The sequence below is a fragment of the Ailuropoda melanoleuca genome, chromosome 6, assembly GCF_002007445.2.
Source record: "Ailuropoda melanoleuca isolate Jingjing chromosome 6, ASM200744v2, whole genome shotgun sequence".
Lineage (NCBI taxonomy): Eukaryota > Metazoa > Chordata > Mammalia > Carnivora > Ursidae > Ailuropoda > Ailuropoda melanoleuca.
Genome location: NC_048223.1, coordinates 93,188,977 through 93,201,429, shown reverse-complemented (window position 1 = coordinate 93,201,429; position 12,453 = coordinate 93,188,977).

Genomic DNA, 12,453 nt, shown 5'->3' with positions numbered 1-12,453 from the left:
CTCCACAGATGAGCTCTCTCTCTCTCTTTTAGGGAAGAGTCCCACATTCAATTTAAACCAATATTTCATTGAACACCTACTATGGGCCAAGGACTGAGCTGCTGCAAGTACAAAAGTGAACAAAATAGACACAGCCCTTTGCCCTCGTCAAACTCCAGTCTAACAGACTGGAGTGTGTTTTGAAAGATCCAAGGTATGATCAGAACATAAACTGAGCCAATTGAGCCATTCCTTGAGGAATATAATATGAAACTCAAAAGATGAGTAGGAATAATAGAGAGAACCTGATCAATAAATGCATTTACATATGTTGAAGATAAATATTTTTAAATTTTTTTCACTGCTAGGGGTGAGTGGTCAAAATAATTTGAAGGACATTTCCCCAGAGCAAATTATCCCCAAACCTCACTGCGCATTAGAATCCCTCAAGGTGCTTATTGAAAGGACAGATTCCCAGTCCTCGCCTGTAATAATTATGTTTGGTAGATTTGGAGTGAGATCCAGGAAACTATTTAGTGAACACTCCAGGTGATTTTGATGAGTCCTGCTCTGCAAATAAGTTCTCTACAAAGCTGATTTATTTCCACTGCCCCAAGTCCCAAAAGATGTCTTTATCCACGGCTAGCCCACATTTTAATTTAGGGTTGGGAATGAATTTTTGTTTGTTTGTTTCTGTGTGTTTGTGGCATTTGATTATTTTGTTTATGGTTACACAAAGTGGCTTCAGTAACTGTTCCAACTTCTGGGTTTCCCCAATAGTTGACTAGTTCTACTTTGTGACTCGGGGGGTTACTTCTAGCAGCTAAGCCCCTACTTGGACTTCCCTTACCCCTGACCCTAGCCTATAGCTCCAGAGTCCATTGAAACTGTCTCTTTCTCAGTGATTTGTCTTGGTCTTTTCCAGTAGGATAACCAACTGTCTGGTTGGTCCAAGACAAAGAGGTTTACAGGAACCTGGACTTCCATTAATATATTTGGGAAAAGAATAGGTAGGCCAGAATGAGCCAGTCATCCCAGCAGGAAACTTGGCTTTCAATAAACAGGGCATTTGAAGAGCTAAAAGGGTGGCCCTAGTTCATGTTGCCTAGCAGGGCCAGACTGTTTAGCCTAACCATTTGTAAGCCTTCTTTGTTTTCATCCATCTAATTTCCACCTAGATCCATGGAAACAGGAACAAGAACAAGGCTATTAACTAGAATTTAAAAACCCTTTGTCAATTTTAGCTGCTGGCTGCCTGCAGAGACTTGGAAATGCCAAGTTTTACGGGAGCCTCACGCTGTTTAGAAGGGAGAATAACTACTACACCAGTGTCCACGGTCATAAGCGTTGTCAGTCAACCCCATCAGATCCTTCTCTCTCTGGCTCCAGGTAGCTAGGAGGAATGTGTCTTCAGTCCTGTGGCTTGAAGGATTGTAGTGGATCCAAATGACAGACCTCCTCCAGAGAGCAGCTCCAACCCTTGTAATCTGTGTTAAAGCAAGAATTAGAAAAAAAGAGGGTTCTGTGTGAAATCCCTCTTCCTCCAAGTTGAGTCTAGCCCCTGCAAACCCAGGCTTGCTAGATTACCTAGAAGGAAAGTGTTACTTTCTCTCAGGGAAGAAAAAATGAGCCAATCTACTATCTATGTGTTAGGACCTGCCATAGCTATTGTAAAAGCCCATTCTCCCTTCATCCTCGAATCACCCCCTAGGGAGAAGGCATTCACAATGCTCTTGGAGAAATGAGGAACTCGACACCCAAAGACTTCAGGTAGCAAAGTCCCTGTTACACAGCTAGACGACATGGAGCAGAGAGTCAACCAGCAGAAAAGGACCACAATGTCGGAGCAGCAGCTTCTCCCACACCTGGCTCCCTCTGCTTCTCCCACAGGGTCCCTGCTCCTTTCCCGTGTTCAGTTTAATTAACACAGAGCAGGCAATGAGGGAGCGTTTTAAAACCTAGATCTCCCTTCCTCTGAGCAGCACCTGGGTTCTTAGACAGCTGGAAAGCATGCAGCCACTCTCTCAGCTTTGCCTCTGAAGGAGCAGCCCATTTTGGTCCTGTTTCCTGACTCTGGCAGGGAGTCCACACTGCCTTTCTCACGGGTGATCTTCCCCTTGCCAAATCCCAGGCTCCTCCTAGCCCTCCCAGCTGCTCTCCTAGCTGTTTCAGTTGCTGGATGTTTCCAGAGGCTCTAAAATATTCCTCTGCACCTGAGGTTATTCATATAAAGGGTCCCCAGCCATTATGTTCCTGCTTTTTATAAGGCTTAAGAAAAAATGGTGTTTCCATCTAGATTGACTGGTATATGGAAAAGCTGATTGGTCTATCTATAGTTCACAAGCCATTCATTGTTCATCAGGCCCTAGAACTTAGTCAGGAATTAATCTATGCAACTCCACAAAATATCACATCCACAAGCTTTCCCTGCCTTTTCCACAAGGTAGAGCTTTGGTCCAACTCTGAAATGTAGGGTTCACTTTCTCTAAGGAGCTCATCCTCTTCCTGCCAGAGGCCAAACACAGATATCAACTAGGGAACTTGGAAAAAGTCCCCATTTCCACCTCACATGTTCCATCTTCCTCTTCTCCAAAAAGCTGAGAAATGATGCCAATGACACTTTCCAGAGGAGCTCTGAGTATCTGGTTATTGCCCTCAGGTAAGTAGGAAAATTTAATCTTAATTATAATTGTGGTTATAACAAAATTAAAATGTATGTCCAAGCTCTTTGTTTCAACTGTCTCTTTTGTGTCTAGGTTAGGTCTTGCACTTTATAATCAGATGACTAGCAGAGATTTTTTCAGAGTCTTATATTGTGAGGGCCATGGAAAAGAAAAGCAGGAAAAATTTCTACTGGCCAAATAGAGGAGAAAGTAGTACTTTGGATCTCTTTGTTTACGGACAGTTTGCTCTCTGTGATGACACATCACACCTAATCTAACTCGTATTCACATTGTTCAGCTTTCTAAAAATCAACCTGCCCCCCCCAATATAGGGGGGGATAATTGCATTAAATTACAGGTTTGCTGTAAATTATCTGCTGTTCTTTTTACCTTGGGTGTATTTTTATTCAAGCTGATTGTGGTAGCAGAAGTTGCTTCAAAGAATATTTGACCTATGGTTTGCTTCCTCAGATCCATCATCTGTCTCTTGAGCAGTAATGTCATTTCAGACAGCATCCAATTCAGAGTAAAGGTCCACTTCCTTAAACCTGCCCCCAGATCACCTACCACAAGCCCAAATCCTGTAAGTCCACTCAAAGGCCTCTTCTCTCCTGCCCCTGCAATGTTTCTCTGTGGCCTCCATTCTCCCTCATTACAACTCGGTGAGTCTGATTCTGTTTGGCAACAGGTGCGTTGCTGGTGACATTGCCCTGGAGGGTACTGAAAGTGAGCAAATGGGGTCCCACACCAACTCTGTGGCTCACTGACTAAATCCTTGAATAAATCACTCCCTTTTTCTGGGCCTCCTTTCTCACCTGAAAAATTGAACAGATGTGACTTAGCAGTCATAAATAATCGATATGTAAGCATAAAATCCACATTATTTTTATAAATTTTTCTTTCATGAGTACTCATTCATTCTCAGGAATGACAAAACAATAAGCCAATCTGAAAAACTTGGCCCAATCTAGTCATTTTCTTTCTATCATTTTGGGTTTAAAGTGTCACTTTCTTAAGTAATGTCATCATGATTGTCAGTCACCACACAGTGCTAAGTTCCTGGCCTACTGCAGCTGACCCCTAACAGTCTGTCACTTCCAGGGGGCCTCGCACCTGACCGCTGCCCACAGTCTGATCTCCTGGGGACAATCCGATCGTCCAGATGCATCAAGGTGATAAAGAAGTCACTCATCAGATTCTTGTTATTCCTCTACTCATTTCCTCCCACCTGTTGAGGTGTCCTGGGTGGTTCCCCCCCACATCAAACCCTGTGAGTGGCCCCAGCCTGACCTACTGACCGCACAGGCCTAAGCAGTAATAAAAGGTGACAAAACAGTCTCTGCTCCCCACTCACTCCCCAGCTTGCTCAGGACCCACAGAAAGACTCAAGTGCACCTGCCCTGCCATGCAATGGGACCAGGCTGTCCCCTTCCCCTGCTCCCTCAGCTGTGCCCCCACATGATTCCCCCCTACCCAGTCCACATTCATGGGGTTCCCAACACAAAACCAGCACCAGCCCATATCTCTGTGTCAGCTCCCAACCTCTGGGGGATTTTCTTGGACGCCCCCCTCCCAGGCCCAGCAGCTGCCTCCTCCAAAAAAGGAAGAAAGAAAAAGAGAGTAAGAGCCTTGGGTGAAAACACAACTTCTGCTTACTTCACAAAGCCCCTCACTTCCTTCCAGCATCTTTGTATCTTCTTCTCTGGCAGGACAGAGGACAAACCAGCTGAGGTCCCCACAATCATCTTTGCCCTTTGGTCCCCAGCTGAGATGACCCCCAAGATTCTGAGGTAGAACCCTAGGGTCACAGAACCCAGCTTGAAAAACCAGTTCTTCCCTCCTCTGCTAACATTACAAAAGGAGCCCTGAGACTTCCTGACGTGGCGCTGCGTGGTGCCCATCCTTCTTCTCATAGCCAAAGACAGGAGCCAGCGCCACGGTCTTGGATCAGGGCTCTCCTGCCTGCAGGAGCATCACTGGGGACTCGGAGCTGAGGTGAGTGTCTGCAGAGTGTGGTGTGCACGTGAGCGTGTGTGTCATGAGTCACAGCAAGAGGAGAGGCTCCCCTCACCACGATCTTAGGCAAAGCTCAAGTTAGTGAACTTGGCCATCCTGCCATGCTCTCCAGCCAGAGATGGGAATAACAGTAACAGTGGAAAGAGAAGGGAGTGGGTGGCTCTGCTTTCCATCCATCTGCAGAGCTGAGTCAAACGAGTCGCGCACGTCAGGTGAGAGCTGCCGGCACAGCTGTGGTTTAAAGGCAACAGAAGACACGCGACTGACGAGGAGGGGAAGCGGGTCTTGGCCGGTTTGGAGGCAGAGAGCCAGGGGCTAATCAAGCTTCACAGCGACAAAGGTTGATCAAACCAGAGTGCAAGCTGGCTGTAATAGTGGGCTCAGTGGCAACATTGTCTCTCAACTGATCTAAGGAAAGAGAGCACTGCTGTACAGTTCAATACGGCTCAGTGCACCATTGCTTTTCATGCCAGGATCCTGGGAACTCTGAGGACCCAAGAACCAAGGAAATGGGGCAGGCTAAAAACATTACAGCACCGGCATCCGAGGGAACGCCACACGGTCTTTAAAGAAATTGAGGAAAGTATCGCATAAAATCAGAAGATGCTCACTATTTATTGTTAAATGAAAAAGCAAGGCAGAAAGAGTATGTATTTGCTTCTATTCTTTTGTTAAAGAAAAAAATATATAGACATAGAAAAGCAGCCCAAAAGGATATCCTAGGTGTTCATTTCCCACCCCCCCAGAAATAGATTTGATATTATATAATATATAAATATATATGATTTAATATATGCTTTTCATTTACTTTTTTAAAAATTTGCATTTTTAAACTTTCTGTATCAACAGAAATTACAAAATAATCCATGGAAGAAAAACAAATATATTTTTTAAAAACCAAAACCAAATAAAAAAATAACTGGCCTTTTAGAGCCAGGTCAAAATGCTGGCGTGTGTTCAAACACGCACCAGAGAGACAAGGATAGGGCAGTGGGTTCAAAGCCCTTGCTGTGAGCCTTAGGGTGGCTAAGAAGAACTTTTGCTAAGCCATGCAAAGTATTAGAGAAAAGGGAGGGAGAGACTTGGGAACAGAAAGGGGCAGTGACGTAGATGAGGGATGAGCAGAGCTAAATGAGCAATTAGGTACAGCAGGGCAAGAAGGGAGGAGAAAAGTCAGGGAATCCTACAGAACAAGAAATGGCAAAATTTGCTAACAGCCTCAGCATGTGCATGGGTGAAAACGAGAACAATGTCCAAAATGAATTCTTCTACAACAGACTTGGGGACACACCGTGCTGTGGGAGGAAGCTGCATCTCAAGAACACCTTTTTGGGAAGAACACACATTATGGCTTTCTCATCCTACACTTAGCAGAGGCACTGTTTCTCATAAATAGCAATATCCTAGATCAGCTAGACAAATTCAGAGATAGCAAGTAGAGGAATTGTCTTGTTATGTTCTAGAAAAACATTTGAAAGGAAATAAGTTGTGATGAGAGCAGGTGGAAAGGAAGAATTGTGAGCTGGACCAAGGCTCACTGAGGTATTTTTTAAAGTTGGAAGCAATAACATGCCTATCACAGAGCAGATCCTAATAAATGCAAATGTGATTCCTTGTACGCAAGGTTTAGCTCTCCTACTCAATTAGGAGGTCATTCTAAAGCTTTCTTTTGTTCCCCCTCCAAAGTGCCTACCAAATGCATTGCCTTGCCGGTAGTAAGTGCTCCACAATGTCTGCTGGAGAAATAAACAGAGGTAGTTAGTAATTCCATTTTGTCCTTCCTAAACGCCACCTTTATTGATAATACTTGTTTTTCCTTATTTCTGCAGCCTCTGCCACTATAGGGAAGGACAGGTGTGATCCACCACCAATGGGATCCTCGGTCCCTGTGAAATGATTCATTTGGACACTCACTCAGACTGTCACTCCTGGAAGGGATTTCAGAAATCAAGTCTTGTGGTTTTCAAGCTGTGCTCACTTCTACCACCGTGTGGTGGGGAGTGACCCATACTCCGCTTCAGTCCGCAACACAGCTGCTGTTTTATGTAGTGGGCTTTCTAATAAAATTTCATTTGTGCAGTTTTTGAAACTAAGCAAAATCTGAAAACCATGGACTTGGCAACCCTCTCATTTCGTAAGGAGACAGCAGTCGAAAGAGCTGTAGGGTGCCTGGGTGGCTCAGTCAGTTAAGCATCTGCCTTCATCTCAGGTCATGATCCCAGGGCCCTGGGATGGAGCCCTGGGCTCCTTACTCAGTGGGGAGCCTGCTTCTCCCTCTCCCTCTGCCTGCTGCTCCCCTTGCTTGTGCACTCTCTCTCTCACTCTCTGTCAAATAAAATCTTTAAAGAAAATAAAAAAGTTGTAGAACTGTGGCTAGAAACCAGTTCTTTAGACACTTTTTCCAAAATTATTCCTCACACATCAAAAAGCCCCTAATCTGGGGTATGTGTTTCAAGTCACTTCCACGTAGAGTTGCCAGATAAAACATCTGATGTCCATTAAATCTGAATATCAGATAAACAAAATTTTTTCAAATTTTCCATTTTTTCTCAAATACAGCTGCACTTGTCCAGCTGTCCAATAAATGCTCCATAAATGCTCCATAATGCTTCATCTCAGAAGCTGCTGCAGCACCTGGGCCCTCAGTGTGTTGCTATCAGGAGACTATTGTTTAACCCTCAGTTTGAGCGACAAAAACCCAGCCCATAAATCATACTGTCCATGTGCTATTACAGATGCAGTCAGGATCAAACGGCCATCACCACAATAATCCTGACAATTCATCGGGGTAACATGAAGCCTTCTGTACTGTAAGTGGAAGGTGTGACCTGTCAGCCTTACCTTGAAGATCACGCCCTGCACGTGCTCACAATTTAGTAGATCAAGTGGTTGTGCCCATCTGAATGAAAAGTACGTGTGTGTAAGGGAGCTGGAATATCTGTGCTGTTGACTGTTGAGGCCAGTTGGACAATCAAACTATAAATAATCGATCGCCTCCTTGTTTTAGGCATCGAATCACATCTCTTCCGATGTAAACAAGTATTTCTTCACTTCTGGTCCCATTGCATAGTGAGCTCTGCTACAAATTGCATTTGTCAAGCTGGACATGGAGATGAATAAAGTAAGCCCCCGTCCTTGAGGTGCCCACATTCTAGAAAGGCAGGCAAACGTGAAATATAATGTGTAGGATGTTAAGCACGAACCACTATGAACACAGGAGGGCCATAGGAGACAAGTAAATTGAAGTCAGACAAAGATGAAAAGGTGAGGTGGAACCACAGAGATGGGACAGTAGGATCAAAGACTCAGAGGCCCGAAATGCCATAATAGTGTGTTCAAAAAGCTATGAATAGGTTGGTGTTGCTTGAGTGCAAAATTTAAGATGAAGGAAAAAAATGTTGAGGTTAGAAATCTAAGCTGACTCTATAATATAAAATAGAAAACCACTAGGAAAGCTTTAGGCAGAAAAGCAGCACGGTCAGATAGAGGTTTTGGAGAAAGCTGACTGGAAGCAGGTTGGGAAGGGATGGGGTAGAGTGCAGGGCAAGGGAGACAGTGTACAAAGTCTGGCATCAAAGAGTCATGCATGGTCCACACAGAAGATGGAGACAGTCTCACGAGACTAATGAGGAAGGGAAAGAGGATCTGGGCTTGAGAAATATTGACAAGGCCATAGAGCATAGAGGCAAGACGTGGCTGGTTGTGAATGAATGGTAAGAGGGAAAGGGAAGAACAAAGACCAGTTTTCTAGCCCGGGTGACAAGGTGGGTAAAAGTTCTGTCAAATGAGACGGGAAGGTCCCCTTCGGTACTCTGAGACGGCACACTGTGTCCTCACAGATTGAAACGTGTCCTTACTGCGTGTGTATTTGTTCCACGGCAGCCCGTCCCTCTGGACTGAGAACGCAGGGGGCAGAACCACGTCGGGTCCGCAGGCCCTGGCATCACCAGCACTGCAGCTGGTGCAGAGTCAGCATGCAATAAATAGTTGTCAAGGAGAAAGACACATACCAAATACTGCATGGTATCACATGTATGTAGAATGTAAAAAAAAAAAAAAACCCACCTGAATTCCTAGAGAGGATAGAAAAGTGGTTGCTAGGGAAGGGGGAGGGGTGGTGGGAAATGGGCAGATGGGGAGTAATTGGAAAAGGATACAGACCTTCGGTTGGAAGATAAGGTCTAGGGTCTAATGTACAACATGGTGACTACAGTTGATAGCACTGTAGTGTATAATTGAAAGTTGCTAAGAGAGTAGAACTTAAATGTTCTCACACACACACACACACACACACACACACACACACACGGTAAACACGTGACCTGATAGATGTGTTAGCGGTACCACAATGTATACGGAAACCAAATCGTCATGTTGTACACCTTAAATATCTTGCAACTGTATTTGTCAATTATATGTTAACAAATCTGAATGAATAAATAAATAAATGCCAAAAATTACAGATTGAGAAAGGGAATATACAAGAAAAAAAGACACTAATTTAACAAATTGAGCCTGAAGTGACTGTGCAAAAAACCAAGTGTGGATAATCGAGAGGCAACAGAAAACAAGTCTGAATCTTGGGGGCAGAACAGGTTTGGAGATAAAGATATGAGAGGTACCAGCAAGTGATAAAAGCATGAAAGTGAGAAAAGCATCAGGAGCAGACCCTAATGAAGTTCAACATTTAAAGGGATTTACTTCCTCCCACTTTGTAGTGAATTACCTTTGCCTTCCAGAAGTGCACCGTCCCTGCCCCTGGGCTGCTCACAGAGCCAACAAATGACTCAACTCAGGAACACATTTCTAGGTTGTGCCCCAGGGAGGGCCCACCTGTGCCTTTATGACTTTCCTAAGGCAACATTATATGCATATCTTTCCCCCCTTTTCACCAACTCAGTTCTTTTGGGTTCTTTAAACAGCCTCTGAATTCTGTGAAATTCTCCTCCATGAAATCCTCCCATGGACCACAGGAGAGCAATCATCCTGAATATCCTAGCCTTTGAATCACTAATTGCCATTCTACTTAATCAAAATGTAGAACTCTTACACTTCACCAGTTCTTTTTCCAAATAAATATCTTAGTCATCTACCAACTTAGGCCTGTGTAAACACCTGTTTCTATGACTCATTGGTGCATTGTTTCTATTCTGTTGACTGTGTGTTCGGCCACAGCAGGATTCTGTGTGCTTTGACCTAGTGTGTACCCTGAAGAGACCACAGGCTGTGTCAAGCAGGGTGATGGGACATCCTGGGCTTTCTAGCATCAGTCTGTTGAAATCACCCTATAGCCAGGTGATATGTCAAACTATGCATTTTGGCTCAGAAAATGTGGTTAGGGCAGGAATACTTTGTAGATTGTGTGGTATTTACAATTAGGCATGACATAAGCTTTTTTAGAAATAACCAAAAAAGGAAGTTGAGCCTCTAAATTGCTAGCTTTGTCAAACACCGACAGGGTTTCTTTAACTAGAAAGATTAAAAAGATAATAACTAGAAAGGAAAATGTCTAATGTCAATATGATAAATATATATTTATGTCTATGTGCTAATATAATTTTCAGTGATGGATCAGTTAAGAATAAATTCATCTGCAAATCACAAGAAGCCTTTTTTCCCCTCATAACAAGTTCAGAGATAGGCAGTCCTTGTTAGCATAATAGCTGCCCAGAGGGACCTACTGGGACCCGGGTTCCTCCTGCCTGTCCTCTCCGCCATCCTTAGTTACACTCACTTGTCCTCACACTTGTCATCTCATGGGCAGTGATTGCTGGTTGCTCCACCTCCAAGGTTCATGTCCCTAAGAAGACAGGGGAAAGTGGGTTAAGGCAAGGAAGAACAGGAACTTGTTTTAGTCAGGAAGGGAAGCCTCCCCCCCCCAGCGACTTTCACCTACCTCTCACTGACCACCTCCAGCTACAAGAGGACAGAGATCAAGTTTGTAGCTTTCTAGCTTCCATGACAGAACCTGGGAAGAGGTAGGAGAAAAGAAAATTGGGAACTGTCAATCAAGTATTTCAGACAAGAACAAATCTAAGTCACATTATTATATCTGCCTATTTCCTAAAATCTTGTGAGCATGTTTTAATCTAATTTACATGTGCTAATGTTGATTTCTATTTGCATAATTCTTAGAGTGATGTCAAAATTTTCCACTCTCTATGAGCAATATTACCCTCCTTTTTTATATGGTCTACTTTCTCAAAGTGAGCTAGGAAAAGGATAGAAAATATTTCCAGATGCTAGCTCAGGTAATTGGGTGAATAGGATATATTTTTAGCCACACGTTATTTTTTAAATTGGTTACTGGAATTTTCCCCAGCGGGGGCAAGAATATCTGTGGTTGGCAAGCAACAGTACCATGGATAATTTTACCTACCTTCCCACATGTTTGCCCTTCTTGGTATACGACAGAAATTGGAATTTGGTTACAGATGTAAAGTCAGAGAACAGGTTTTGTGTGTGGGTAGCCTTTGCCACAGAGAAGTGCTTTGTCTCCATCTAGCGGACAATCTCGTCTTTGCAACGTCAGCCGCGGTTCTCAGGCCTGGCTGCTCTTCCGACCAGTGGTGCTTGTAAACTCTGGATACCCAGGCCCTTCCCCAGACCTTTTCAGTCAGGTCTGGGAAAGGATCCAGGCAGCAGTACTTTTTGGTTTTTTAAGATACATAATTCTAATGTGCAATTAGGGTTAAGATCCACTGAGTCAGAAGTAGGTCTAAATTGGTGATGATAGTGGACAATCATCCTTCCTGTAAGATTGTCATTAAAGAAAAAGAGCAATCTATGCAGGTAAATTCTATCATCTTCCTGAGGCCTTTTTCCACCTTCCAGAGGGGAACTCGACAAGTTGATGCTAAGAATGTGAGAAATCTAAATTTAAATTACTTCCTGTGTGACTCTCCCTATGATGAGACAATGCTGAACAAATACACAATCAGACCTTTCCCTGGGCAAAACTGTCAAACAGTCTCAATCTGATTTTAATAACTTAGGTGTTTACAGACCAATTTTTTACAGATTTTGTTGTTTAATTCTCTCAAGAACTATGAAGGTGGGTATTCCTTCTTCCCACGAGTATCGGCACTCATCTAGGAACACAGAGCCCTAGTGTATCTTAGGTGCCCACTCAAACCCTGCTTTTCCCTTCATCTTCTCATTAAAACTTTAACTTTGCCGAACAGCACTGTATTGTATAATTGAAATTTCCTACTAGAACTTAAACTTGCTAACCAAAAAAAGGGGGAGGAGGATAAGTACGTGAGGTGGTGGGTGTGTTAATTTGATGGCGAGGGGGATCCTTTCACAACGTATACATATATCAAATCATCACTTTGTACACTTTAAATATCTTCAATTTTGTCCTTTAGATCTCAGTAAAGCTGAAAAAATAGAAATAGCTGAGTAAAGATTATGTAAGTATTCCATGTAATAGTTTTATTCATGCAAGTTTTCTGGTATCTTGAAATTATTTACAAATATAAAGTTTTTTGAAAATTTTCAAAAACTGACTGTGAAGATCTTTTTTCTCAGCTTACTTTTTTTTTCAACTGATTATAGATTTAATTAATGTGCACCTGATAATCTTGAAAGGAAAATACATCAAAGGCACATAGACACTTATAGGAGTTTTTATTAAACATGTAGCATGGAAAAATACATCTTATTTATTGCTTCTTACATACTCCAGAACATATTAAAATGAAGATAGATTCAAACTGGTCACCCTTTTTAAGCACTTCTCAAACTGATCCCCGCTTATTCATGTCCTCTGATCCCATCTCCTGACCCCAGC